This window comes from Lates calcarifer, unplaced genomic scaffold (genome assembly GCF_001640805.2).
Source record: "Lates calcarifer isolate ASB-BC8 unplaced genomic scaffold, TLL_Latcal_v3 _unitig_5474_quiver_733, whole genome shotgun sequence".
Lineage (NCBI taxonomy): Eukaryota > Metazoa > Chordata > Actinopteri > Centropomidae > Lates > Lates calcarifer.
The window spans coordinates 6755-33947 of NW_026117551.1; the positions used below are offsets into that span (position 1 = coordinate 6755).

Below are 27193 nucleotides of genomic sequence, written 5' to 3' on the forward strand. Positions count from 1 at the left end.
ATATCTGGCTGACTTATAGAAACCCTGCATGTCAGGGAAGTACTGCTCTAACATTAGGTTCCTCATCCCTTTGGTCTGCTGCAGAAAGGACTTGAGTGTATTTGCAGGATAGACCTGAGCAGCAGCCTGCTGAGTGTGAGACAGGTCACTGCTGTCAGACACACAGCCTTCACTGTCACTGCTGTCAGACACACAGCCTTCACTGTCACTGCTGTCAGACAGAGCTGCTCTGTTCTCTGCAGCACTCGCTTTACCTGCCAGACGTCCGGCTTTACCCCCGACCTCCACGCTCACCATGTTTCTCCTCTTACTGCGCTGTTTAAGAGGAGCAGACTTCCCCCCAGCTTCACAGGCCTCCATCTCTTCAGCCTCAGCTACTGTGCTCCCCTCACACAGCTCACCTGTTACTTTACCTGCCTCACATGACTCACCTGTCACCTCACCTGCCTCTCCTTTCTTACCTGCTTCACCCTGGTCACCAGCGACCTCAACTCCTTCACACAGCTCATCTGCTACTTTACTAACCTCACCCAACTCACCTACAGCCTCACCTGCCTCTTCCACCTCACCTGGTTCACCCACCTCCCCAAGTTCACCTGCCCTTTGGCTCTTCTTGCCCACTTCACCAGGAACCTCACCTGCCTCTCTCCCCACACCTGTTTCACCCACATCCTTCACCAAATCACCAGCCACTTCATCTGAAGTATCACCTCTCACCCCAGCCTTACCTGTCACCTCACCTTTACCAGTCACCTCACTCGTTTCACCTCCCACCTCCTCCTCACCACTCACCTCCTCCTCACCACTCACCTCAGTGCTCTTTTCAACCTGGCTCTGCATCTCTGTAGCCTGTTGTTTCTCTGCAGCTCCTGCATCTTTCCCTCGCCCCTAGGCAGCGGTCACCGCAGCCGCCCGCCTCGCCGCCGGAACGGGTCGGCCGGAACCAGGATGCAGGAAGATGTGATAATACAGGGAGAAGGCCATGATGGGGGAAATGCAACAGTGAGATGGGGAGCATGCAATGGACCAAGGAGAATGTTTGTGACACCACCACCACCAAGACTTACATGTAATCGGCCTACAAAGGTAGCTGAGCAGCCAAAGCTGAGGCTGAGTCTGAACGTATATGAAAGGAGTAGGCGCAGGAGGAGCAGAGGCCCATTGTTGAAGAGAGGCGGAGGAGATCCCTTGCATTGAAACTGAGGAGATAGTATTCATTCTAAATGAATAAACTGAATATGCTGAGGAGATAGATTACACTTGTGAAGAACCTTTAAAAATGATGATTAAACGATGCTTGACATGGGGTGATTGCCTGAGGTTAGAACAGCTTTAGCTTTAGCTTTAGAATATTTCATATAAAACTAAGTGATTGAGGTGAAATGCTAACTAAGAAAGGAGATGCCTGAAGTAGTGAATTTAGGGATTCTAAGAGGCCATAGAATGCTAAATGGAATACGCTGCATAGAAATCGACCCCCTCTAAGCAGCATAGATGCAGAGCTTGGAGTGTGATAGGGCGTGCTAAACCTTCTATGTGCAGACCTGGCTGAATCTCAATGTAAAATAGTTCCCTAGCTAATGCAGCTAGCCCCTCGAGAAGAGGAACAGGTGTGGGATTTGGGCTGGCAGTGACTCTGGTAGATCTTAAAATTAAATGGGATAAGAGTCAGTGATTACAAAATTTACCAGGCATGTGCTGTCGGTGAAGATGAAATTGTTCCTAACAACCACAAACAATGTGATCACATTTAAAGGGGAACCCCATATTTATAATATTGACTTGTTGACACATAGCACAGAACTCAATGCAATGGTACTGATGACTCTGAATGCAGGCAGCTGCAATGGGGGTAATCTCATTATCATTATCATTACTGTATCCTCGGCCCCAAACCCCTCAAAATAACCTACGATGGAGTCGCTTTTTAAAAAATATATATATTATATTTACACTATATTTACATGCTCTTCGTGGCTGAAACTAATTGTTTGTGCAAATGTGAGACTTAAGAGGCCAGATAATATCTAGCATATTATTAATATGCTAGATATTATCTGGCATATCATATAATCAGAGGCCCATTGTATTTTTATTTTTTTATTTATTATCTACTGAACCAACTCTACCTTTTGCCCTTGCTGTTGACATTTCTCCTCAGGCTGAGGTGCTGGTGATAGAAAAGGGCAACTGAGACAGAGGGATGTGATCTAAAGTGGCATGACGGTTGCGGGGTGGCCGTAGTGACAGGAACGGCTGGTGTGGTAGGGACTGGAGGAGCAGCGGTCCGTGTGGAAGAAGAAGTACGCAAACTAAAATGATTGCTTTTCTGAGATGAGGAGCTGCAGATTCCCTGGTTTATAAATGTTGTGCTTGTCTCAGGTCTCTTCAAGTAAGTGGGGGCATCTTGGTAAATACTGATGGCCGCACGCTTTGGGAGAGCAAGAGTTGCTGGGAGAGCAAGAGTTTTGAGGCTGGAGAATGCGTTGAGTCCTAACTGATAATCTGACTGCTAGAGTCGCACAACGTCGCAGTGCTGAAATGACAGCTGAATAACAACAGAGAGAGAGAACATTTTAAACAGTTTTAAAACTGTTAAACTAGCTTACAGGTGAATGGCTCTAGTTGGGTGTGTCAGGCTGTGACTGGATGAAAACAGAATTGGTAGGTGGGGCTTAGAGACAGCAGGAAACAACTTGTGATTCAGCTGGTATGTGCAGATAGACAGTCTCCCTGATTAAGCTTCATACAGCACTAGTGGAAGGGCATCACCTGTTGTCATCATAGTCTTTGTTAACTTTTGTTTGATGGTGGAGTTCAACAAAAGCAGAACCCCTATCACTGTTTATTCCCATAGTTACCCCTAAATGCGGGATAAGTTCTTTTATCAAACATTTTACAACTGTTTGTGCATCTTCTTTTCTTGATGGATACGCCTCCACCCACTTGGAAAACATATCAGTGATTACAAGCAAGTATTTCTATCCTTGACAGCTAGGCATATGTACAAATCAATCTGCATAATTACAAAAGGACCTGATGGCGGCGGCGAATGGTTATGGCTGATGGTATTACCTCATCTTGTCTGTTGACATATCATGCAATTATTCACCAGTGTTTGTGCAACATTCGTAATGCCTGGTGCAAACCACTGCGATCAGATTATGTCATTTATCCCCCCTTTTCCTACATGTGTAGGCCTGTGTGCAACGCAGGCTAAAACACAAAGGAGAGGGCGGGGGCAGACTGGCTGGCCATCAGGGTGGAGCCACAAGCCAGACTCCTGTTGAGAACAACCTTTCCTGATCCATGTCTTTTTCTCCTCACCATCAGCTCAGTTTTGTAACACAGCGACATCATCAAAAGAGGGCAGAACAGAAAGTTCAGGAGGTTGAACTGAAGTATACTAATGAGGAAATGGCTGCCTGTTTGGCTGCTGCATCTGAAAAACAGATACAAATAATAAAATATCATAAATATATTCTAGTTCATGTAGCTCTAGCTGTAACGTTCACATGTGTTAAACTGGAGTGCCCTTACACCAGGAGGGACTTTCACAGCAATCTTGTCCTTCTGTGGGTCAATTAATTGTTTAAGCATTCTATAGATCTCTTGCTTCAACAGAATAACAATTTTTAATTACTATTTTATGACATGCACATAAACCACTTTTATCACTTACACACTATCTTAAACCACCTGGGAGGTAAAACTGTAAAATATATATATATATATATATATATAAAATATATATATATATATATATTTTCAAATATGAATGCGTTCAGATTTCTATTTCAATAATAAAATCCCCTTTGGGTTAATTTTCTGTGAACTGTTTCATCTCTGTGTGATGTAAAATAATGAGCAGATCAGAGGTCAGTTTATTATTTATGTTTTGTTTATTGACCTGATGATTTTAGAACAGATGTTTGTGAATCAGTTTAAACTTGAGTTTAGGAAAGATCCAGACAGTTCAGTTCTTCATGTTTTTATTGTTCAAATTTACACAAAACACAAAAATGTCAGTGACTAACAAAGATACTAAAGAAGTACAAACATAATCAATGAGTTAGTGTTGGTTAATGAGTTAAAGTACTGATTAATGACAACGGTATTCAGCTAACTGATCTAAGATTGCAGGAAATAGTAGAAATGATCTCTGGTTACGTCATTGGTTTAGTATAGGTGATTTCAAGGACAGTCATCAGGTCTGGTGTAGCCAGGGCTTTATGGCATATTGGATGGTGTTGAGTGCAGCTCTGATGTCAAAGTTTTTGGCCAGAAGGTGTTGTGTCAACCACCCCCCTTCATCAGTGAAACCCATGGATAGCATGTGGGCCAGGGACTCCACAAGATAGGGGTCCGCCTCTGGGGAGTGAGTGGGGTTCACAGGTAAGAAGGGACACCATAAAGGCTCAAACAGCTCAAAACTCAGGTGCAAGATGTGGTCTCACCTTGAGGCAGGTGTGGATACAAAGCTGCCTCCCTCAAACCTGTTGGTGGCTGCTGGTCCCCCAGAACCCCCTTCTGTCCTCCTGAATGAGGCCCCTGGTCCTGGTCCCCAGGCTGGAGGGGTGAGTCCACCCTCATCAGAGTCTCTGCTCACCTGAAGATCACACAGTCCCAGTCTGGTTACCTACTAGTTTATACGGGTTCATACTAAGTAACAGATGGTTATTCTAGTCTCAGTAGGGCATAGGTCCTCAGGATCTCAACCTTCTCTCAACCATGTCCTTCACCAAGGTTCTCAACGGTGGCGTCAAGATACCTTTGGCAGGGCTTATCTGGACGCCCAGATAAGCCCCTGCCTCATGCCCAGGCACCATGTGTATAGGCATTCCAGCCAGCTCCCATACCTCACAATCATTGATTGTATACTGTCTTTGGCCCTTGTCCAGCATAAAACTGGCATTTGCTCAGATTCACCCTCAACCCAGTCAGACCTGAAAAGATTTCCAGAATGTGCAGGTTCCTTTCCATGCCCTTCCACGAATCACTGAGCAGTACCAGGTCGTCTGCAAAGGCCCTCAAATCCCCTCTGTCAAGTGTGTACAGGACAAGCCTCCTTGAGTCTCCAGGCTAGGATGCCTGAGCAGAGAAGACTAATGATCTCAGGGAAAGCACCAAAAAGAAAAGAAAACCAAAAAAGAAAAGAGAAGGAAAAGTATTATTCTAATGAATCATATAGAGCCAAAAAGAAATCTTATTCAAGCAACAAATACTGTGATGAAGGATTCAGATCAATCTCTCAGGATAAAACACAGACAACTCATGAAACAAATAATGCGAGACAGATATAACAACAATCTTGCATTTAAAATTCTGCACAGCATGAGATGTGCCATGAAAATAAAGAGGAAATACAGACGGATAAACAGACAAACCCCAGAAAGTGACCACAGTTTGATCAAAGAGGCCATATCTGTTTTCAGATCACATACAAACCCCACTTACGTCTGCACTGTAGAAGTGGCTGCTGAATGTCTGACAGGAAAATATGTTCATGTTTGTGATGACGGCTGCAGAAATGAACAGTGTAAAGTTCCTGATGAGAGAAAGGATGAATGGATCTGTCACACCTGTCATGATCATCTTAAAAAGGAGCCATGCCCTCTCTGGCTGTAGCCAACAAAATGGAGCTTGTTGATATTCCACCTGAGCTGTGTGACCTCAACATTTTGGAGAGACATCTGATCGCCAAGTGTTTTCCATTTGCTAAGATCATCTCACTTCCCAAAGGCAGACAGAGAGCAATACGTGGTAATGTGGTGTGTGTCCCATCTGAGGTGCAGGAAACAGTTGAAGCGTTACCCAGACTGAGAAGTGAGTCTCAAGTCCTGAGAGTCAAACTGAAGAGACGATTGTGTTACAGAAGTCATCAGCTGTTCCAGACTGTCACCTGGTCTAAACTGCTACAGGCCCTGAATAAACTGAAACACATTCACCCACAGTATGAGGACATAAGTATCAGAGATGAGGCTGAGCTGTGTGACCCCACACTCTCTGATGATGATGATGATGATGATAATGAATGAGGATCATCTAATGGAAATTGACAGGTTGGACAATGATGCACTTCATGAGGCAGAACATGAGCCTGATAATGAGCAGGATGTTGATATGTTGTCCTGTGTAAAAACCACTCAAAGACATGTTTCAGAAGTCTGGGCTCTGGTTGCAGATTTGGATTTCCCAAACCACCATGCAGAAAGACAATGATCATTAGACCTGATGATGATGATGATGATGACGATGATGATGATGCACTGGACCTGCTAACAGCAAAGACTAAGCTCAGACCACTCAACCAGCTGCTGAATGAACCTGAAAGTGCCTCCCTGAGTTTGGAGCAGCTCCTGGCTCGATGTCAGTTAACAGTCGAGGAGTATCACCAGTGTCTGCGGAAGATAAACAAATCCTGTGCTGTGATACTGAAACGTGACCCAAAGGACTGCTGGGTAAATGGATATAATACACATCTACTTGAGGCCTGGGATGCAAATATTGATGTCAGTTACATTCTCAATGCATATTCATGCATCATGTACCTCACCAGCTACATAACAAAGCAAGAGTCTACACTGTCTGAGTACCTCAAAACAGTCATTCAGAACTCAAACAGGGACCATGTCAGTGAATGTGATGAGATGAGAGAGGTCATGCAGGCTTATTCCAAAAAGAGAGAGATCAGTGCTTGTGGCCTTCACATGAAACAGTGTTCTGTTGTGTTCATACAACAGATGACAACCCACTGAAAATGAGTCGCCCCCTCTCGTACTTGGAGAGCACAACAGCAGAGTGTTCAAATGTGTGGATGACATCTTTGACTGACAAATACAAATCCAGACCTGAAACAGCAGAGTTTGAACAGATGTGTGGCTGACTTTGCATCCACATGCAGATTTGTCAGCAGAGAAGAGGTAAAAATGTTTTGTCCCTGCTAAATGACATGGGATTTGAAAATGATAAGCCTGCCTTCATCAGATTTCACCGCTGGTCACAGAAAAAACATCCTGAGCAATTTTATGGAACACTTCTAAAACTATACATTCCTTACCGCCCAGATCAGGAACTGAAAAGGCCTTTCTTACCCACGTATGAGTCCTTCTATAACAGCGGCTATGTGCAGTAGACATTGTCAAATGAAACAAAGACAATTATGAAATGAACAGTAAAGAGATTGAGGAAGCTGTTGAAGAGTATGAGGAGAACAGAGGAATCTGAAGCAGACAGGTTGGAGTGTATCTATGAACTGGAGGCAGCAGAGCCAGATCATGACAATGTTCAAGAAAATGTCCCAGACTACAGTCAACAGGCTAATGCTGAAACAGAGACCAGAGCCATCAGAGAGCCCCCTGTCACTGATCCTGTGGTTTTATGTCACATGTACCAGAATCTGAACCAGAAGCAGGCCTGTCTATTCTATGCAGTGAGAGACTGGTGCATAAAACGTGTTTGTGGTCTGAATCCAAAGCTGTTCTTTTACATCAACGGTGGTGCTGGAACAGGGAAGTCACATCTCATCAAATGCATCTACTCAGAGGCATCTAAGATACTGAGCAAACTGCCCAGACATGCTGAAGAGGCTGACATATCAAGGCCCACCATCACCCTGTTGGAGCTGCCGATTGATTGAGGCACACGCACATTTCCCAGCAAATCTTGCCTCTCCCTCCAGCCACAGCTGCTGCAGGACAGACTTATGAGACATAACAGAGGATACTCTGTGGAAAGGGAAGGCCCAGGTCAGAGTGTGCCTAGGCCTCAGCAAAGCTGCATTTTTCCTTCACACAGACTTTGGCAAAAACATAGCCCCCTAAGAATAGTGCCAATTTCTTGGAAAATGTATCTATTTTTCGTATTTAAATCAGGGATGTTTTACACAAATGTAATTCTTTTTCATATGTTTGTTTTAGAAGTTTTTAATTTAATTGATTAAATACTAGGCCATTAACCATGAAACCATGTGTCCTCAGACAAAATCTTATCACTTGAATTTGATGTACAACTGTGAAATAATCATTTAAAATCTATTACATATATGCCAGATGAAAGGGTTATGCTTAGGGTTTTATTTTGTGGTTGCCAAAAATGTGTCCCAAGTTTTGTCAACACCATCAGACAAATAGATAGTCAGCTATATTCCTGAGGACCCCCTTACAACTCTGCACAGCTGCTAAATGAAAAAAGCCCCTGTAGGTTTATTGTTTTTTTCGTCAACACCGTCATTTTCCCTGTCCAGCGGTAGTGAAAGAAAGTCAAATTTACATAAGTTATTTGTTGTACCAAATTGTTAAATTAAGTGGATGAGCAAAGTTAAATGTATTTGAGTCAAGAAAAGCTTTAGTATTTTGTATGTATTTTTGAATATTTTCAATCTGTTTCTCCAAAACAGCCAAATTATTAATGTAGTTGTTTCTTTAAATGAAAGAATGTGTTCATTTATGTCAAGAACTGTTATTCTTTATATCACATGCAAAAGATAAGACTTGTGTGATATAAGAGTTTTCATAGAGCATAAAAATGAATAAAAAGGAATATTCAGCATTTAACATTTGTGTACTCAAGGTGAAGACACAAGGGTTTAAATGCTCTAAATCTATATCAGACCAAACAAATAGGAATGATTAACTTTCTATTGTGTCTAATGGTGTTGACAAAAAAAAGTTATGACAGGAAAAACACATATTTTAGGAACAAATGACATAAACCTTACATTACTTAATAGTTGAGAAATTTTTCTATAAACATGAGTATAGATTTCTTAATATTTTTGTTTTTTTTTCAAAGTTCAAACCTCTTTTATCCAAATTCTCAAAAATTTAATTCAAAAAGTGACAAAATAACAGAACACTGATGTCCTTATTACCTTATTGGAGTATAGGTGAACCATGAAGTTGACATTGTATTGTCTTGATGCAGATATAAGTAGGAATATTTACCTGGTCTGTCTGGTTTCAAATGTGGTCAAAGGGTTCACTATCATTAGTATTATGTCACCCACGCACAATTGATCAAAATACAAAATAAAATTCTCCATCACACCCTCACAGATGAAAGTCTGGAAAATGTGAGAGTTGAACTTTTGAATGATGTCAGACAAAGAAACAGTGAGGTGGTGAAGCAAAACCCAGCAGCCGGAGAGTTTAAAGCCAGGTGGCCTGCATTCTTTCATATTGATGAGGTAAAGACCTGCTTGCCTTTTCCCCTCTTCTTATTATGCAATTTCAGTGTGCAGCTGTTAAAAAAAGGTCTGATAAGGTATCACAAAAGATGACCGACATTTGGAGAAAAAAAATCTCCTATAGAGGAAGCAGTTCTTTATTTTGGCCACTTGGGGGCAGAAGAACTCTACAGCAAGCTAAGAGTAGAACTTGTGACATATAAAATTGATAATGTGAAGGTTTCAGTTAAGAGTTGCCTTTTCACTGGTCAGCAGGCACAGAACAATAATTTGAAGAATTGTCTATGTCCATGCTAAACTGTAAGTTGTTAAGGTAGGTCAAAATCAGAATCTATCCTTTTAATGGGATACAACAACTTCAAAATAGCCTTACACCATGACTGAATCAATGATGTCTGTCTCTCTCTATTCTTTCTAACAGATAAATGCTGAATTCCAGCAGATTAGAACACTTTCACTTGAGACAAACTTCATGGTACAGTTGGACAATCTTTTACCCCAGCTGACATCTGTTTTCCAGAGGAAGGGAGGTGCTTCTGGCCAGAAACTATCCAAACATCTGTAAATCTGTGTATGCAATGTTATGGATTTTTTTTTCATACATACTTCATACACTGTGTAATTGTATTGTCCATATGAAGCCCCAGTTTGCATCATCAGTAACAGCCTGGATTATTTGCAAGGTGCAAAAACCATTTGTAAGGAAATGTATTGTCTTTTTAAGGCAATAATACCATATGGGCTAGAGATGCAGTCATGTGATCAGACAGGTGCCAGTTCAATCCTGTTTTCTCAGGTGGTGACAATAAAAGTTCAAGTGCTTTGAGCAAGGTGTTGACAATCCTTAGCTCAGTGGCCAGAGGATGGGGCTGTAGATGTACTAAGCACCTATGGACAGAATTGTTGTCAGTTGTACTGTATGTCCCTGAATAAACAGAAGTTAAAACAGCATGTTCATACCTCACTTTAAAAAAAACAACTAGGCCACATTTCACAATGATTTTGTGGTTAAAAAAGGATGACCTTTTACAGTATGTTTGACATAATATTGAGCTATATAGATCAAACTTGACAAAGCTGATTGGAAGTCAGTGTGTAGGTAACCTACACAGGTTGGAAATTTGAAATATTTTTTGTAGTTATTTATGTGTGTATGGATGTTTTAATCGGTGGAATCTCTTCACACAGGCTACAAGTGATGTTAATCTCAAAAAGGCAGCAGTTCTCAAGGCACCTTGCCTCTACCTTGGTGAGGAAGATGGACTTCTAATTCAGGAGCATATGGTAAGTCAGTGTAATTGTTTTTTTTCTCGTCATATATTGTAACTTAGAAAAGTACATGGTTACGGTAAGATTCCAAAGTCACTTGCACCTTAGTTGTTAAAACCCTTTAGGTCTCTTCCATGTCTGACAGAGGTGTCTGACGTGTAAAATCAGATGTATAACAACACACTGCACTGTGACTGTGGAATACAATATAACATTTGACCAATTCTGATGTTTCTAATGCTCCTCTATCTGTGTAAGTGAAACAGGACCATATCGTTTTTAAAAATAAGTCAATAAAAATAGGTCCAAAAATTTCTAGCCTTTTCAACATATTTGAATAAGCAAACAAGTGTGTCAATAATGGTCAACACTCTCAAAATCTGTTTTACCATACAATCTTCAGGGTTCATGTCACCAGACACATAGCATGTTTTGTTCCTGCCACCAATATGATATTATGTTACCAGTGTGGGTATTTGCACTGGTTAAAATCCAAGCATTTTTCTATGCTAGGCATTTATCAGAAAATGTGGCTGGCACATATCTGGGTGTAAGCTAGATGATTATGGCAAAGCACATACCATCAACAAAGATTTTATTAAATTGTTTTATTTAACATATATTTTAAAAAGAAAATAAACACTGAATATCAACAGAATTAACCACAGAGATTGTTGGGTATGTGACCAAGATAATCATTAAGTGAAGTATGTGGCATTCAAAACAAACCTCCTTCAGTGTCCTGTACAAACAGGACACTGAAGGAGAGGACATTCAGAGGGACATGGAGAAGACCGTGATGGGGATTTATGTCATCAAAAAGGAGGGTGGAGGTAATGGACATGATGACATTGGAAATTTTGTTGAAGGTGTGATCATTCTGGACAGCACTGGATCTGCAGCTCAAGCTTGTGCAGTGACAATATTAAGAATTCATTCAAAAAGTGCTGATGTGAATGGATGGGGACAGGCTTTCCCCCAAAGTCCTTGGGCTACAGAACAAAATCACTATTGGACTGTAGGTATTCTTCAGCCACACTTGTGAACACAGTAATCCTGCTTTGTTGTCTCTGTTGTTTTTCATTTCACAATGTAAAGTGAGGGAATATTCATCTGAAATGAAAATGACAACACTCAACAAACTTGTTCTATCATTTCCACTCACCACTTCATCAGAAAGTGTTTGCAGTGTATTTTAATGTCTGGGTCAGGTCATCTGTGTTTCTTGTTTCCCAGCCGTCGACAGTTGTGGCACTGTTTAGTTGCAGTTAAGGAATTTTTCTGGACTCTGCTTGTTTTTTGAACATTTGTCACTGGTTTGTTTTTTGAGTGATGGCACAGGTACATCTTGTTAAAAGACCAACTCAAGCAAGTCAAGCAACCCAAGAGCACCAAGCTACATTATAGGGAATTTTGTTGGAGAACAAAAATCTAATTGCATTCTCTCTGGTGTCCAATCAGGGGACAGGTTTATAAATGTGTTTTCCATTTAAAAAAGCTCATTTGAGTGTGATCACAGATGCTTTTAACAGCTAAGGGTCAAAGTTTATGTAATGGCAGACATCCCCTTTTTTACCAGGCCAGCTATTCAGAGACAGTCTCTTCATCCCCTGATTTGATTAGATACATTAGATACAAAGACAACAGCTTTGATTACAAAAAATTTATATACACAGTAAGAAATTTCAAAGAAGCCCTAAACAAATACAATGTCACAGAGTTATTATTACAAGCTCAAAGCAAGGCCAGTGGAGTAAGAAAAGCAGGCATTGTTCAGAGGGCTGAAAAAAGTGAACATTTTTAGGCAGCATAGATCACAGCTAAGAAGTTGAGATGATAACCTTAGAAGAGAGGGTGAGTGATTATCACAAACCCTACAGCAACCAAATATTCCAAAGAAGTTTTATGTCTCGCAGTGCTGGTTTGCCAACAAATCAATTGTCCTTCAACTTCACCCATAATGGGTTCTAACTTTAATATCAGTGTTCTCCATTAATCACCCAGTCTGTGGCAACCCCCCACAGTCTAATTTATCTTGCCATAGTCTCATTATGAACCAGAAATATTTGAAGACTTCTCATAACAACATTAAACATTAAGCCATTGCTTCAGCAAGATATCTTTCAGATGACATGCACAGCCTTTGTGGAGACCAGTCAGTCCAAACAGTATATTGGTGTGATGTCACACATAATTTTACAACAATGATGATAATCTGGTGACTCAGTCAAGGTTTAGTTCTGACTCTCAAACAATGAAAAATGGAAATCAAATTGATTGACACTGCCAACTGACAAAAGATAGGATTTCTGTTTATTTTCTGTAGCCAACTACTAATTATCTGGCAGCAAAGCCAAAGCTCAGTTATATTCAGGGTTTTTTCTACATCGTCTATTTACTTGATCCAGTCAGCAGATAACAGCTCTGTGTTGTCCTCTTCTCCTCGGGCACCCCGCCTCCTCTTTCATTACCTCTTCTCCACCTGGTCCTTTTCTCCTTGGATGCCCTCTCTCTTTTGTCACTTCTTCTCCATGTCGTTCTTCTTTCCTCTATTGCTCCTCCTGCTGTTTCTCTCTTTTTCCCTCAGTTATTTCTTTCCTCCTCCTCACATGCTGCCAGCTGTTGCTCAACTCATTGTTCGTCGCAGGTCTTTCTCTCTAACAGCTTGCTTTGATGAAAAATCATTTCCATCACCAATGTTGGCTTTGGACAAATGTTCTGTGAAGATTCTGCCAGGACTTGAGCTGTGGCTGGGCGTGTGTGTGTGTGTGTGTGTGTGTGTGTGTGTGTGTGGAGGTTACTTATTAGCATGCATATTGGCACTTGTAAATTGTAAAGCACTTAGTTAATGAACTAGTAGCTGTAGAATATGTATATAATATACTAAGAGTTTTCCCTCAGTAACCTCCTAATTACTGCTCACTGATTGTAATTAAGTAAGTTGTACATGAATTATGACCTTAATATGCTTTGCTCAGTATGGACCTTATAAGGTAGCAGTAACAGTAACTCCTTATTAATACTAGAGAGAATTACTTTTCTGGTCTTACTACTACCTTATAAGATAACTTCCTTACCTATTATCAGTAAGCAGTATTAGGAGGTTATTGAGAGAAATATGTGATGCATATGATCATGCAGAGTTTTTTATTACTGACTCCTTAATAATGACTAATAAGGAGCCAGTGTGCATGCAAATAAGCAAATAGTTGATGGTGAATAAGTGTAGACTAATATAAAGTGTTACCATGAATTCATATTAACTATACAATCTTCATCTTCCCTGCCATAAAGAGATGGATGCAGGAAGTTCTGGCACTGGATGAGCAGGAAAATGAATAAACCTGGGTCAAAAATAACCCAACCAGCTGTTCAGCAACCCAGCAATGTTTTTAGAGAAACAGTCCAGCACTGTTTTGCCTTTTCAAAGGTCCAGTATTGATAGTTTTTGACATTTTACATAGTTTTTTCTGTGGTTTGATTTTTTAAAAGTCTCCATAGCAACATAACAATCTTGTCATTTGAGAAAATGAACAAAAATACTGCTTATGCAGGTGGTAAGGATATCAAATATCCTGAATGAAATATTTCAGTTATTTCTTCTGTAGTTCATCATTGTGCAAGCAAAACAAGCTGCTGACTACTTTTAGAACATATGGGATGTTTAGCATATGATGCATTTGCGATCTACATCAAACACAAGTTGGCACCACGGAAAGCTCCAGAGGAGAGGACTCTTTCTTAGTGAGTTAGGCAAAGCACTGGTAATAACTCCCATACATTTAAAAATGTTGGACTAATTTAAAATGCTAACTATGTCCTTGGCAAACAAAAAGACAAACTTTTCTTTACATCACCCTATTTTTCAGTTTGTGTTCTAATAATATGAGGGAATTTTCTAAAAGTCTATAACATAAGTTTAAAAGACTCAAAACATGTATTTCTGTAAATGGGTGATTCTTCTTCATTGTATCTGTTTCACAGGTTATATCCTTGCCTTGTTTGCTGCCATGCATGGTCTCTTTTGTCATACATTTAATACATATTTTAACATATACAGTAACACATTTTCCATTTGAATATGTATGTTGAACTTTGTATGAGAGCTCTATTGACAGGCTGACTTCTTGTCTTTTCCTTTGTCTCCATAAGTGTCACAGTATTTGTTTTTGAAAAGGAGCTCTGTTAGTCATGATATAATGTGTTACGTGGAAATTTGCCACAGATTAAAACACAGAAAATCTACACCAACCAACCAAACAACCATCAAACCAAGGGTGTGGTATAACTGGTTTCATGTTTTTTTTAGTGTGGGAGGAAACCGGAGTGCCCGGAGAAAACCCACGCAAGCACGAGGAGAACATGTTAACTCCACACAGAAAAAAGACTTGAGACATCAAGAAGATGTCAACATCTTCTTTCTGTGGGGCTGCAATGCTAATCACAGAGCCACAATGCTGCCCATGAAGGGTATGTGCTGTATATTTGTGTGTGCATGTGTGGGTGCAGTTACAAACCTTGACCTTAACCTTAACCTTCTCTCTGAGGCTCCAGAGCCTCCTTTGTCTCTTCATTTCTGGAACGAGCTTGTGACGGACGTTTTGTACCATCACACATCTGATCTCCTGTCCACCTTCCCAGGATACTAAGAGAAAGTCAGTGTCTTAATTATGAAGAAAAACCTCATTGCTGTTGTAGGATCAGTCCTGTATTTTATTGCATGTTAATCCAAATATTTCCTAGTTATTTCTCAGTGTGTTTTAAGTTGTAAGCAGGCACTTGCTGGATGCAAAATAATATTTGAAACATTAACTAATCATGTTGAAAATGAATATAGTTTCTAGAAAGAGGAAGGATTAGAAGATGAAATATAAGGAAATTAGTTAGTTGGTCTAGATACATGTAAAGCTAAACAACATTTGTCATCAGATTTGCTTTGGTCAAATTAGAAAATCTTACCTGGCCTCTTCTTCTGTGTTGGCTCTCCAAGTCACCTGAAGAAAGACAACAGAGCATAAAGAAACAGATGGCTGGATAATAGATGAATGAAAATTCCCACTGAAGACAAGTGTTACTCAGTCCAGGCTCTGGTTAGGTGAATGTTCTGTGGAGAAGCAGTTAGTTCTAGAATGAATGCATCATAGCAGATGAATGGAAGGCTCATTATCATATAATAGAACCTTTCCCTTCTCTGTGAAACCACACATACACAAACACACACACACACATACAGTTGTACACCTATCTTTGTGGGGACCTGGCATTGACCTAATGCATGATGCTGTCAGACCCAACAAGTATAGTGAGAATAAATAATAAAGGTATATAATCATAATAATTATTGTGTAGTGTGTAGTAATTTCCCATAGTTTAATTTAAAATCTACACAGTATATGCTCACTGATACCATGTATGTATTTAAAAAATGTTGGTTGAATCAGATATGGAGTTGGTAAAAATGCCATGACCCTTTAACTTCATAACATTACACCACGAGAGATGTTAGCTAGCTAGTGGTAACGTTACCTAGAGATGTTAAGCTAAAATGTGCAGTGGGATATTTTAAGATCCCAGATTGTATTTTGTACAGTACACTATTACCACAACTTAGAGTATTAGTGAAATATGGATTCTGTAACACTTTATATTACACTTATTCACCATTAACTAATTGCTTATTCACATGCATATTGGCTCTTCATTAGTCATTATTAAGCACTTATTATTCCCTGACTCTTCATGATCATATTCTACAGCTACTAGGCCATTAACTAAGACTTTCCCTCAATAACCTCTTTATTACTGCTTACTGACTTTAAGTAAGGAAACTGTTGTACACGAATTATGATAAATATATATGTTCAAATGTGTTTTGCTCAAAACTACAAGTGTTAATAGTGTCCAAATAAGTCTAGATGACGTCTCTGTAACTCAGAATGTGTTCCCTTTTCTAAAGTGAGGTCTTGATCATCAGTTTCATGTTTAGTTATGTAAGAAAAGACCATATTTAGAATTACTTTTCTAGTGTTGCTGCTACCTTACATGGTCCATATTAAGATCATAAATTCATGTACAACAACTTCCTTACTTATTACCAGTAAGCAGTAATTAGGAGGTTATTGAGGGAAAACTCTTGGATGGACTAGTGGCTGTAGAATATGATCATGCTTCATAATGACTAATAAAGAGTCAAAATGCATGCGAATAAGCAACTAGTTAATGGTGAATATGTGTAGCCTAATATAAAGTGTTACCACACACACACACATATGTAATATATAATATATAAAATGTTTTAGGCAGTTTTAGGAACTAATGTTAAAATGAGGATGCTGTCAAAAATAATGTGAGGTGTAGTAAAGAGAAAAAATCTAAATCAGATCAGTATTTATGACCCCCCCTCCCCCACCTCCTGTCTTTAAAACAGCTCACACCTGTACTCAGGTAATTTGTTCCAGCATCTTGGAGAAGTTGCCTCAGTTCCTCTGTGGATTCAGGCTGTCTCAGTGTCTTCTGTCTCTTCATGTAATCCCAGACTGACTCCATGATGTTGAGATCAGGGCTCTGTGTGTGGGGGTCAGACCATCTACTGCAGGACTCCTTGTTCTTCTTGTCTCTGAGGATAGATCTTCATCATGCTGATTGTGTGTTTGGACTCATTGTCCTGCTGCAGAATTAATCTGGGACTGGTAGTACTGATGAAGGATAAATAAATAATAATAAATAAATAATAAAAACATCTAGAGTGCCTAAAACTTCTGCTCAGTACTATATATATATATATATATATATATATATATATATATATATATAAAACATTGTATATATATGTATGTAATACATATATATATACAATATACATATGTGTATATATATGTAATAGTTGATATGCTCTGTGTGTGAAAAACTATTAAGATCCTTCACATAAGCAAAAGTCTCACAAAATAACACAAACAAACTAACCAAGTGAGTTCCAGCAGCTCCTGTGTTCTAAAATTCCTGTTTTTCTCAATGGAGTCTGGTGGTGATATAAAGTGATGTTTGTGGTTAAACAAAAATGATCCAACTCTTTAATAAAAAGCTCTGTCTCTGTAGGAATCCTATCCATAACCTGTCAGCGGCAAAAACAAGCACTTTGGTGGATGTACTTTGACAGTCTCCATTTGATTATGTGACGCCACTATTGTAAAGTCACAATTATGATAATGTGTTTTGTTTTGATAAGTAGCATCTACATACTTTTAAGGTGTCTAAATAGACATATTACTTATTTTCTGATGGGAAATTAACAGGTACAACATTGCTGTCTGTAGCCAGCAGGAGGCAGCGTAGCACTTACTTCACTCTTAACGCGGTGTTTACAGCAGTCGCTTTACAGCTTTTACGGCATCACGGTCCGTTTCCCTCATTCTGCTGAGCGAGGCTGAAATGGTCGGAAGTGAAGTTGCCCTGTCTCACTTATTTCACCTGTTTGCAGAATCAGCATCTGTTTACTCAGTGCCAGCCGGTACGTGTAACAGATTCTTGGGGGCTCGTCTGGGATCAGCTCTACATGCTGGCTAGTAGCTGATCCCAAAAACCTACCTTCCTGTGATGAAGAGACCGAGCTGGTTGCGCGATTCCTGGTGCCCGTTCTGGAGGTGAGCTGTCGTGAGGAGCCGGGAGAGCTGTGACCTACTGAGAGCAGAAGGGTGGCGGAGACTGGAGCTGAACTGGAGTGACCTGCTGTTGAGTACTGGGGAGGATGTTGCCATGGTCAACACAGAGAGGAAGAGCCTGGTGTGGAGCATCAGGAAGAGCCTGCTTTCCCTGTCGTCTAACAAACTTTTCCAGATTGCTGAAAATGTTGGGCCAGTTCCAGGCAAGAACCTGAGCTCTCAAGTGGAGATGCAGAGGAGTGTTTTGAATACATCCATGCCTTCAAGTACAGTAAGGACCTCCTAGACTCGGAAGACAGTGGTATGGGTCAATTGCTGACCCTGAAAGATGTAATCGATGATATTGTGCAGTCTCATGGTGATGCTACACTATCTGTAGAGTCAATGCCTGTAGCTGTCACCTCTCCTCCTGTTGAGGTAGCTCATGCAGTCACGGCTAAAGCACTATCCACTGATACAGCAAGGGTAGCCACTGTAGTCGGAGCTAATCCTCATTTAGCCACTGAGACAACTAATGCTGCTACACTTAGCAACACCAGTGTTTTGCCAGATAATGTTCAGCAAATGCTTTTGAATTATGAGGATCTGAGTAAAAAGATTCTCCAATTTGTAAATGTGCCCACATCACAAGTCACAGCACAACACGCTCTTGCACAACCTACACTCACCGAACCAACTTCACTGAACAGTGTCGCACTTCACAGGAGCACACAGCCAAAAGCTGTCCCACACCACACAACAGAACCAGGAGTGCCCCTCTCATACATACAACGCCGTGAATTCAAAGTTCAGGGAGGCCAAATTGGGGATCACTCGTCTGACATTTACAACAGTGTGTGTAGGCAGATTGAGGAAGGGGTAAAAGACAACTTCACTGACTCAGAAATAGTTAGGGGAGTGTTAAGGATCATAAAGCCCGGAGATTTCAAGGACATGCTTGTCAATAAGGAAGGGATTTCTGCAGTCACACTTAGGGGAGAGAAATAGCACGGAACTATTTCAAGAGTTAATGTGTACAAGGCAGAATGAGCACGAAACCCCTCAGCAATTCCTCTATCGTGTGATTGGACTGAAACAAAGAATCCTGTTCTCATCAAAACAATCTGAAGCTGAAATGAAGTATAGCTCAGATACTATTCAAGGTGTCTTCCTACACACAGTATACCAGGGGATAGGACACAAACACAATGACATTCACAGGGAGCTTAAGCCCTTACTGTCAAACCACACAGTTATGGATGAGACGATCCTGAAAACATGTCATGAAAATAACAAGTGATGAGACCGAGCGACAGCGACGGTTGGGCTCAGGACACCGCCCGAAACACACAGCCGCACATAGTGCACAAGTGGAGGGAGAAATTATGAGGCAACCGAACACCAAAAAAGAGGCTGTCGAACAGAAACCCAAAGCAGACATTGTACAGCAGCTCGCAGACAAAATGGACGTGCTAACTAAGCTAGTGGATTCGCTTGCAGAGATAGTTCAAAAGGACCATACTTGCAACTCCTCGCCTGCCAGACCTCAAGTGAGCAGAAAAGAGAGACCCTATGGTTGCACAAAATGTGTAGCAAGGGGCTTGCAGGATTGTAGGCACTGCTTTACTTGTGCTGAGGAGGGCCACAGAGCTGTTGGTAGTCTAAAACAATCTAAGCGCCAAGGAAACGCAAACTGGTTGCTGCCGGGGGACAAACAGTAACCGGAGCCACTCCCCAGTCCCACCTGACAGAAGCTACATCAACAGTCAGTCATCTCAGTTGCGGAAACAATGAACAACTCACAACCACTGAGACAGCAAAAGTAAAGAAAAAAGTAGTCAAAAGAAAACTCCTGTGGCACCCACTCAAGGTCACCCACCTTCCAGTAATGACAAAATCGCCAAGTTAATAGGCAGGAAAGCCTTGACTAAGTGCCTCCTCAATGGCCTGGCGGTTACTGCTCTTGTAGACACTGGAGCTCAAGTCAGCATAATAGAGAGGTCCTGGAAAGATAAGTATTTACCTGATCTTGATGTTCAGCCACTCTCTGAGCTCATAGAACTCTTGGAGGATGAAATGCAACTGGATGTGTATGCTGTAGATGGAGAGCTCATTCCCTTTGAGGGATGGGTTGTCATTACTGTGAACCTGCCTGGAAATGAAGACCCAAACTTGTCAATCAATGTACCTTTCCTAGTGAGTCCAATATCCCTGGAAATGCCGCTGATCGGGTTCAGTGTGGTGGAGTGTGTGATTCAGGGAAAACCAAAGAGACTAACCCCCACTTTAACTCAACTGTTGGGTGGAGCCATGGCCATCCCTGATGACACAGCAAAGGTCATTGTACACTTTGTACAGAGTAAAAAAACTATTGCACCTCAGGGACGCTTAAGAATAGGACAGAAAGATAAAGTAATCCCTGCAGGTAGGTAACCTGGATAAAGTGTAAGGTGCCACCTCAGCTTGACCCATCTGACGCACTAGTACTGTTTGAACCGGAAGAAAGTTGTGTGCAGTTGCAACAGCTAGACATAGGCGAGGGCTTGCTAGAGATTCAGAATGAAAGAAACCCCTATGTAGCTGTACCCCTAGGAAACCATACAAAACATGACATTACCCTGCCCAGAAAATCCTCACTTGGCACCATTCAACCAATCAAAAAATAGTTGAAACTGACTCACCTGATAAAAAGGCTGTAATGGTCCAGAGTGCCACTACCTCTCCAGCTGGTCCGACTTGTGCCCCATCACGGTGGCAACCACCAGTGGAGATAAGTCACCTCAGTGAGGAGCAGCAAGAGATTGTAAGTAAAATGCTGTATGAAGAGTCATCTGCTTTTGCAAGGGATGCTAATGATATTGGCTGTATTCCAAGCCTACAGCTGGCGATAAACACCAAAGACGACATCCCTGTGCAGAAAGCCTATTCTTCTGTCCCAAAGCCACTATTAGCGGAAGTAAAAGAGTACATTCAAGATCTTTTAGCAAAAGGGTGGATTGTTAAGTCAAAGTCTCCTTATGCAGCCCCTGTTGTGTGCGTCCGCAAAAAGGACGGATCACTACGCCTTTGCATTGATTATCGTTTGCTGAACCAAAAAACCATCCCTGACAGGCATCCCCTACCCCGGATCCAAAATCTGACTGACACCCTAGGGGGACACTCTAGGTTCAGCATCCTTGATCAGGGGAAGGCATACCACCAAGGGTTTATGGCAGAGGGCTCCAGGCATCTCACAGCCTTTGTCACTCCGTGGGGGTTGTATGAGTGGGTGAGAATACCCTTCGGCCTCTCCAACGCCCCACCGGCATTTCAAAGGAGCATGGAAGAGATGCTGGCCTCGCTCAGAGATGAATGTTGCATTCCCTACTTGGATGACATCCTGTACTATTCAAAAACCTTTGAAGAACATGTTGAGGGGGTTCGCAAAGTCCTCAGAGCCCTTCAAAAACATGGTATAAAGTTAAGACCTGAAAAATGTGAACTGTTTCACAGGTAAGTGAGGTATGTGGGCCGCCTTGTATCTGCAGAAGGCGTGCACATTGACCCAAGGGACCTGGAAGCAGCACAGTCTCTCACGGCCAAAATCCCCCAAATGGTTGGAGATGTGAGACAACTCTTGGGCTTTCTTAGCTATTACCATAGCTACATCCAGGATTTCTCATGCATTGCGAAGCCATTGTATGAGCTTCTCAAAGTAAAGCCTGGCCTGTCAACTGTGCAGCCCCACCAAATAAAGACCAAAGGCCCTCAACTGTCCTCCAAGGCCCCTGTGGCATGGACTGGTGAGCACCAGGGAGTGCTGGAGCATATCATCAGCAGGCTCACCAATCCCCCAGTTCTGGTGTATCCTGACTTTGGCCTACCATTCCAGCTACACACCGATGCCTCGGAACATGGCCTTGGTGCCGTGCTCTACCAGCACCAGGACGGTAAGCTGAGAGTCATAGGGTATGGTTCCAGGACACTGACACTGGCTGAGAGGAACTATCGCCTACACAGTGGGAAATTGGAATTTTTGGCTCTCAAATGGGCAGTGTGTGAAAAGTTTAGGGATTCACACTTTATGATTTACACGGATAATAACCCCTTAACTTATGTAATGAGCTCTGCCAAGCTCAACGCTGTTGGGCACCGTTGGGTTGGGGAGTTGTCTGACTTTAGGTTCGAGATCAAGTATAGACCTGGCAAGACAAACATAGATGCCGACACGTTGTCTCGCATGCCACTCAACATTGATGAGTGTGTGAAAGAGTGCACTGAGGAGTTGTCACAGGAAGTAGTGCAAGCTACCTGGAATGGAACCAAGGCAACCCAGGAACAGGATGTTGGGTCGCTGCCCTTGCCCTTGCTACAAATGCGCATCAAGAATCCCCTGCACCCCTTCCAACTATCAGTAAGGAGGACTTGGTTAAAGCTCAAAAGGAAGATCAAGCAGTAGGAGAAATCATTAAACTAAAAGAGACAAACACAGTGCTGACAGTTGACGCACGGAAAACAGTGAACAGAGCAGCAAGAAAACTCCTCCATGAATGGAGTAAATTGTACTTAAGTGATGGACTTCTGTACAGACGGACCAGTGAGAGACAACAGGTAGTCCTCCCTGCCAGATACAGGCCCATGGTATTAAAGTACCTCCATGATGACATGGGACACATTGGCACAGAGCGAGTACTATCTCTGGCTAGGGAGAGATTCTACTGGCCGTACATGGCAAAGGAAGTTGAGGAATATGTTACGAGGAAATGTCCTTGTATAAAACAAAAAAAGCAGACTGGATATGTTCGTGCCCCAATGGGCTCAGTCACTTCAAACTCGCCATTAGACCTGGTGTGTATAGATTACCTCCATCTTGAAACCAGTCGGGGCGGGTATGAATATATCCTAGTCGTAGTAGACCATTTTACAAGATTCGCTCAGGCGTATCCCACGAAGAACAAATCTGGTCGGACAGCAGCTGATCGCATCTTTGACGAATTCACACAACAGCTATGCAGAAAAGTGGGCTGAAAAGATGACTGAAGCATACAGGATTGCCAGTGAAAACAGTAAACAGGCAAGCACAAGAGGCAAGTCCTATTATGACAAAAGACTTAAGGGTGTAGTTTTGCATCCCGGTGACAGGGTACTTGTGAGGAATCTTGGTGAGCAGGGTGGCCCAGGGAAACTTAGGTCGTACTGGGAAAAGAACATCTATGTAGTCAAAGAACAGGTAGCAGACAACCCTGTGTACGTAGTCTACTCTGAGACAGGAGACAGACGTAAGACCAGAGTTCTCCACCGCAATTTGCTGCTACTGGTAAATGATCTTCCTGTTGAAGCCCCACCACAGAGACCTAAGCATGCCCAGAGACTTGAGCATGTACCGAAGAGACAAACCAGATCAAAGCATAACCGATTAAGTGACAAAAATGAGAAAACACGAAAGTGGCACAAGTGGTTCTGATTCAGATGAGAGCACCGCAGGTTATTGGTTAAGAGTTCCTGTTAAAGAAGTAAGATGTGACAGAGGAGACACTGACCATTATCTACCTGTTGAGACCCAGTGGGGTCCGGTCTCTGAAAGAGAGAATAGACATGTCCAAGTGTCTGATAGGAAGAGATGTATGTTAATACACTACTCAATGGGAATGAAAGTCAGAGAGACAGTCAGCCTGCGGTCAACTAGAGAAAGGAGGCCAAGATAGATGTTTACATATCAAACAGTGGGTGAACCCTCACTAGAACCTCACACCACTGCAGTTATCACACTAACCTCATCTTTCATACCTGCAGGGCCGACACCTTATCTCGCCACTCACAGGTTTTGCACCTTACATTCCACATCCTTACCCACCCAGCTCATATAACATGCCCTGGTTATATTGAATATGTGTATTATAATTTGAGGTTTTCAGAATATGGTTTTAAATGTCAGGAGCCATTTCTATTTTTGTTGTGGAATGTGGGACGCCACTATTGTAAAGTCACAATTATGATGGTGTGTTTTGTTTTGATAAGTAGCATCGACATACTTTTAAGGTGTCTAAATAGACATATTACTTATTTTCTGATGGGAAATTAACAGGTACAACATTGCTGTCTGTAGCCAGCAAGAGGCAGGGTAGCACTTACTTCACTCTTAACGCGGTGTTTACAGCAGTCGCTTTACAGCAGTCGCTTTACAGCTTTTACGGCATCACGGCCCATTTCCCTCATTCTGCTGAGTGAGGCTGAAATGGTCGGAAGTGAAGTTGCCCTGTCTCACTTATTTCACCTGTTTGCAGAATCAGCATCTGTTTACTCAGTGCCAGCCGGTACGTGTAACAATTACATTGCAGCAGCTGACTTTAATCGATACTGCACCGATTCCAAAGATTTTTGTCCCTGTCAATCATTGACACCCAAAAACTCGAGGCCTAGGTTCAAAAAATTACAGTTATCCTTTACTGAAACACAGGATTATTAGTCCTGTGATGTGAACACATTAACTTGTATCTCTTCTCCACAAGTAATGTCAGCCCTTATGGGTGGTGAGCCACCAGGTCCCCTGGCATTAACCCTTTTCCATTTAGCGGTGTAGATGGACAGCTGTAGGACCAATGGTCTCACTCTAAAGAAATGTAGCTCTTTCTGTTCAGTCAGTTGTATATGGTAGTTTCTTAGTCATTCTTTTAACAGTGAAATATTAACTCTGTGCTGTAATTAGACACATGATCATTATGTATCAAACCTGTGAGTGCCCATGTAAATTTTGCTGAGGAAGCTAAAGGCAAAACTCCTCTGACAATTGAAGATATTTATGTGGTAATGAAGTTAATAATTATTGAAAAACCTGCCAGTTGATATGACCACAACTTTTGAAAAATATCAGTTTTTTGGCACTTTATTATTTCTATAAGTGGCTCAATTGTTGGTTGTTTGGTTTTACATGCGTTGTTCTTGTTTAATTATTAATATTTCTTGGTGTCAGGACGAGAAGAGAGAGCAGAGGAGATCCTGATTTCAATGAGGATACCTGATTAATTAAAGTTATCGTGGTTAGTAAATGAAGGTTTAAAATCTGTGTTAAAAAACCAAAAAATAAACAAAAACAAAAACAGTATGGCAGTATCAGAAGAAACTTTTACTTCTAACGTTTGCATGCACAGACATAATGCCAAATAATATTAACACCCTAAATGACAAAAATACTAATATTCAACTGAAATAGTTTTGTGTCTGATTTAGAATCACCAAACTGTGTGGACTTTTGCATTGAAATGACAATAAGCTGTGTCACAGGAGTATGAATCAATAATCTATTAAGCTGTATCAATCACTGAGCATGTAAACAGTGGACCAATCATAGTGAGTAGAACTCCCTATGAACAGCCAGTCTTAGCAGTCAGGTGCTGGTTGGCTGCAGGAATCCCCATCCGAATGTCATGCTAATGTGAAGCCAATTTATTTTCCAAAGATTATTTTAGAGCATTTTTGTCTTTTATCAGTTTTAATAGTTGACAACTTTGGAGAGATGGGTAATAAGGGCAGGAGGAGAAGGTGCCCCAGTCAGAAATGGAAGCATGAATATTGTAGTCATGTGGTATGTGCCTTTACCATTTGGCCACCAGACACTGTTTGCAGTAATCTCTTGCCGGGTATGGAGCTGTACTGCAGTGGAGATAGGAATCTTAATTATCAGCTGCATTTACTGTGCAATCTTGGATAATATTGTTGACGTTTGCTTTCATCTCCCTGAATAAATGGTTTACATATTTAGAATATGGTTTAACAGTCTGATGGCTCATGTGGTTGCCCTGCTATGATTTTATGACTAGCAGAGTCATTCTGTCTTAGGAGGAGGACAGTAAAATCAGAACTGTGTGGACACAGCACTCTTTTCTTTAATGCTGCATAAGAGTTCACCTGCTCTACATGGTTTATATGACACACTAACAGCAAATGATTTACACTTGAAAACATCCTAAGCTCACTGAAGAGCTCATTTCAGGCAAAAAGAAGAACCACAGAAAGACAGACTGGATAATGTTGAATGAACTGTATTTGCTTATTGGTGTTTTAATGTGAGAAAGAGTATTGTAGATTTCAGAATTCAGGAACATATTACAGCTTTAAAGTGGGGCATCAGCAAAAAGAGAACAAAGACACAAGTCATGTTGTAGAGAGATGAAGCGAAGCAGAAGCACTGATACATTTTCCTTGTAAATGCTCGTCGGTGGAACAACAAACCTTTCAACGCTTGGCTTCAAAGTGCCTTCAGTAAACACGCCAAGCCTTTGTGCATACTGGATGTCTCTAAATGGATCTTCACATCCAAACTTGAGGCTGCTGAAAACTGGGTCTCCTCAGGTGACATTTGTTTAACACTAGAACACAATCACAATATCATTTCATTCAACTTAAGAGATGATTTCACAAATATACCAAGTGTAATTATGTACAGTTTAGTGCAAATAACAGAGGATGGGGAAGAGCTGCTGCTGCTCATATAAAGCTGAAGACAAACAAAGATAGAAAGATCTACAGCAGTAAGACAGAGCTTCTGCACCTGAGAATATCTGAGTTTCACAACATATTCCACAGCATACTTAGCATTCTGCAGACAGAAATGAATCAATGCTTCAATTAAAGCTCCAACAATGAAAGAATGAAATAAAAGAAAGCCACTGCGGCAGCTAATTGTGCAACACAAACCACACTATATTTCTTCACAAGAAAATGTGAGGATTGTAATAAATACTTGTTTACAGCTTTTGCTCATTCTTTATGAGTGATATGTTAACATATTTATTTGCTTCCTCCACTTTTTCCTCTTCCTTCTGTTACTTGTGACTTTTAGCTGCACTTTCATGCTCACAAGGGGATAAAGCATTTTTGTGAGCCCATGGTTTTTCCTCTACCACTGGCCTCAGGTCAAACTTATGGGTTTAGCATGGCCACTACACCTAGCCATCATCTATGTGAACATGCTACTGAACGTAACTAAAGCCACCTGGAAGCTCAACTTAAAACCAGAAAGGCTTGGATTCTTTTGTACAATGATGATTTACATCAGGTAACCAAATCCTAATGGGTTTTAGTGTGTGATGGCAATAGATGGTCCTGCAGGTATATACAGTAC

The 27193-nt window shown here is 41.3% G+C and overlaps 1 long non-coding RNA gene across 3 annotated transcripts; it reads right to left on the minus strand.

Moving 5' to 3' along the window:
* Nucleotides 1-13272: 13272 nt before the first annotated feature.
* LOC108874570 (uncharacterized) lies at nucleotides 13273-18172 on the minus strand. Of its 3 annotated transcripts, none has more exons than XR_007811456.1 (5): nucleotides 18041-18172; nucleotides 17796-17923; nucleotides 16891-17151; nucleotides 15416-15450; nucleotides 13273-15101 (listed from the first exon to the last, which is right to left on the minus strand). It is a non-coding gene; the product is annotated as an uncharacterized LOC108874570 (long non-coding RNA). The 3 variants fall into 3 exon arrangements; XR_007811457.1 differs by adding an exon at nucleotides 17420-17474 and having other exon boundaries at nucleotides 17796-18172; XR_001959726.2 differs by having other exon boundaries at nucleotides 17796-18172.
* Nucleotides 18173-27193: the final 9021 nt, after the last annotated feature.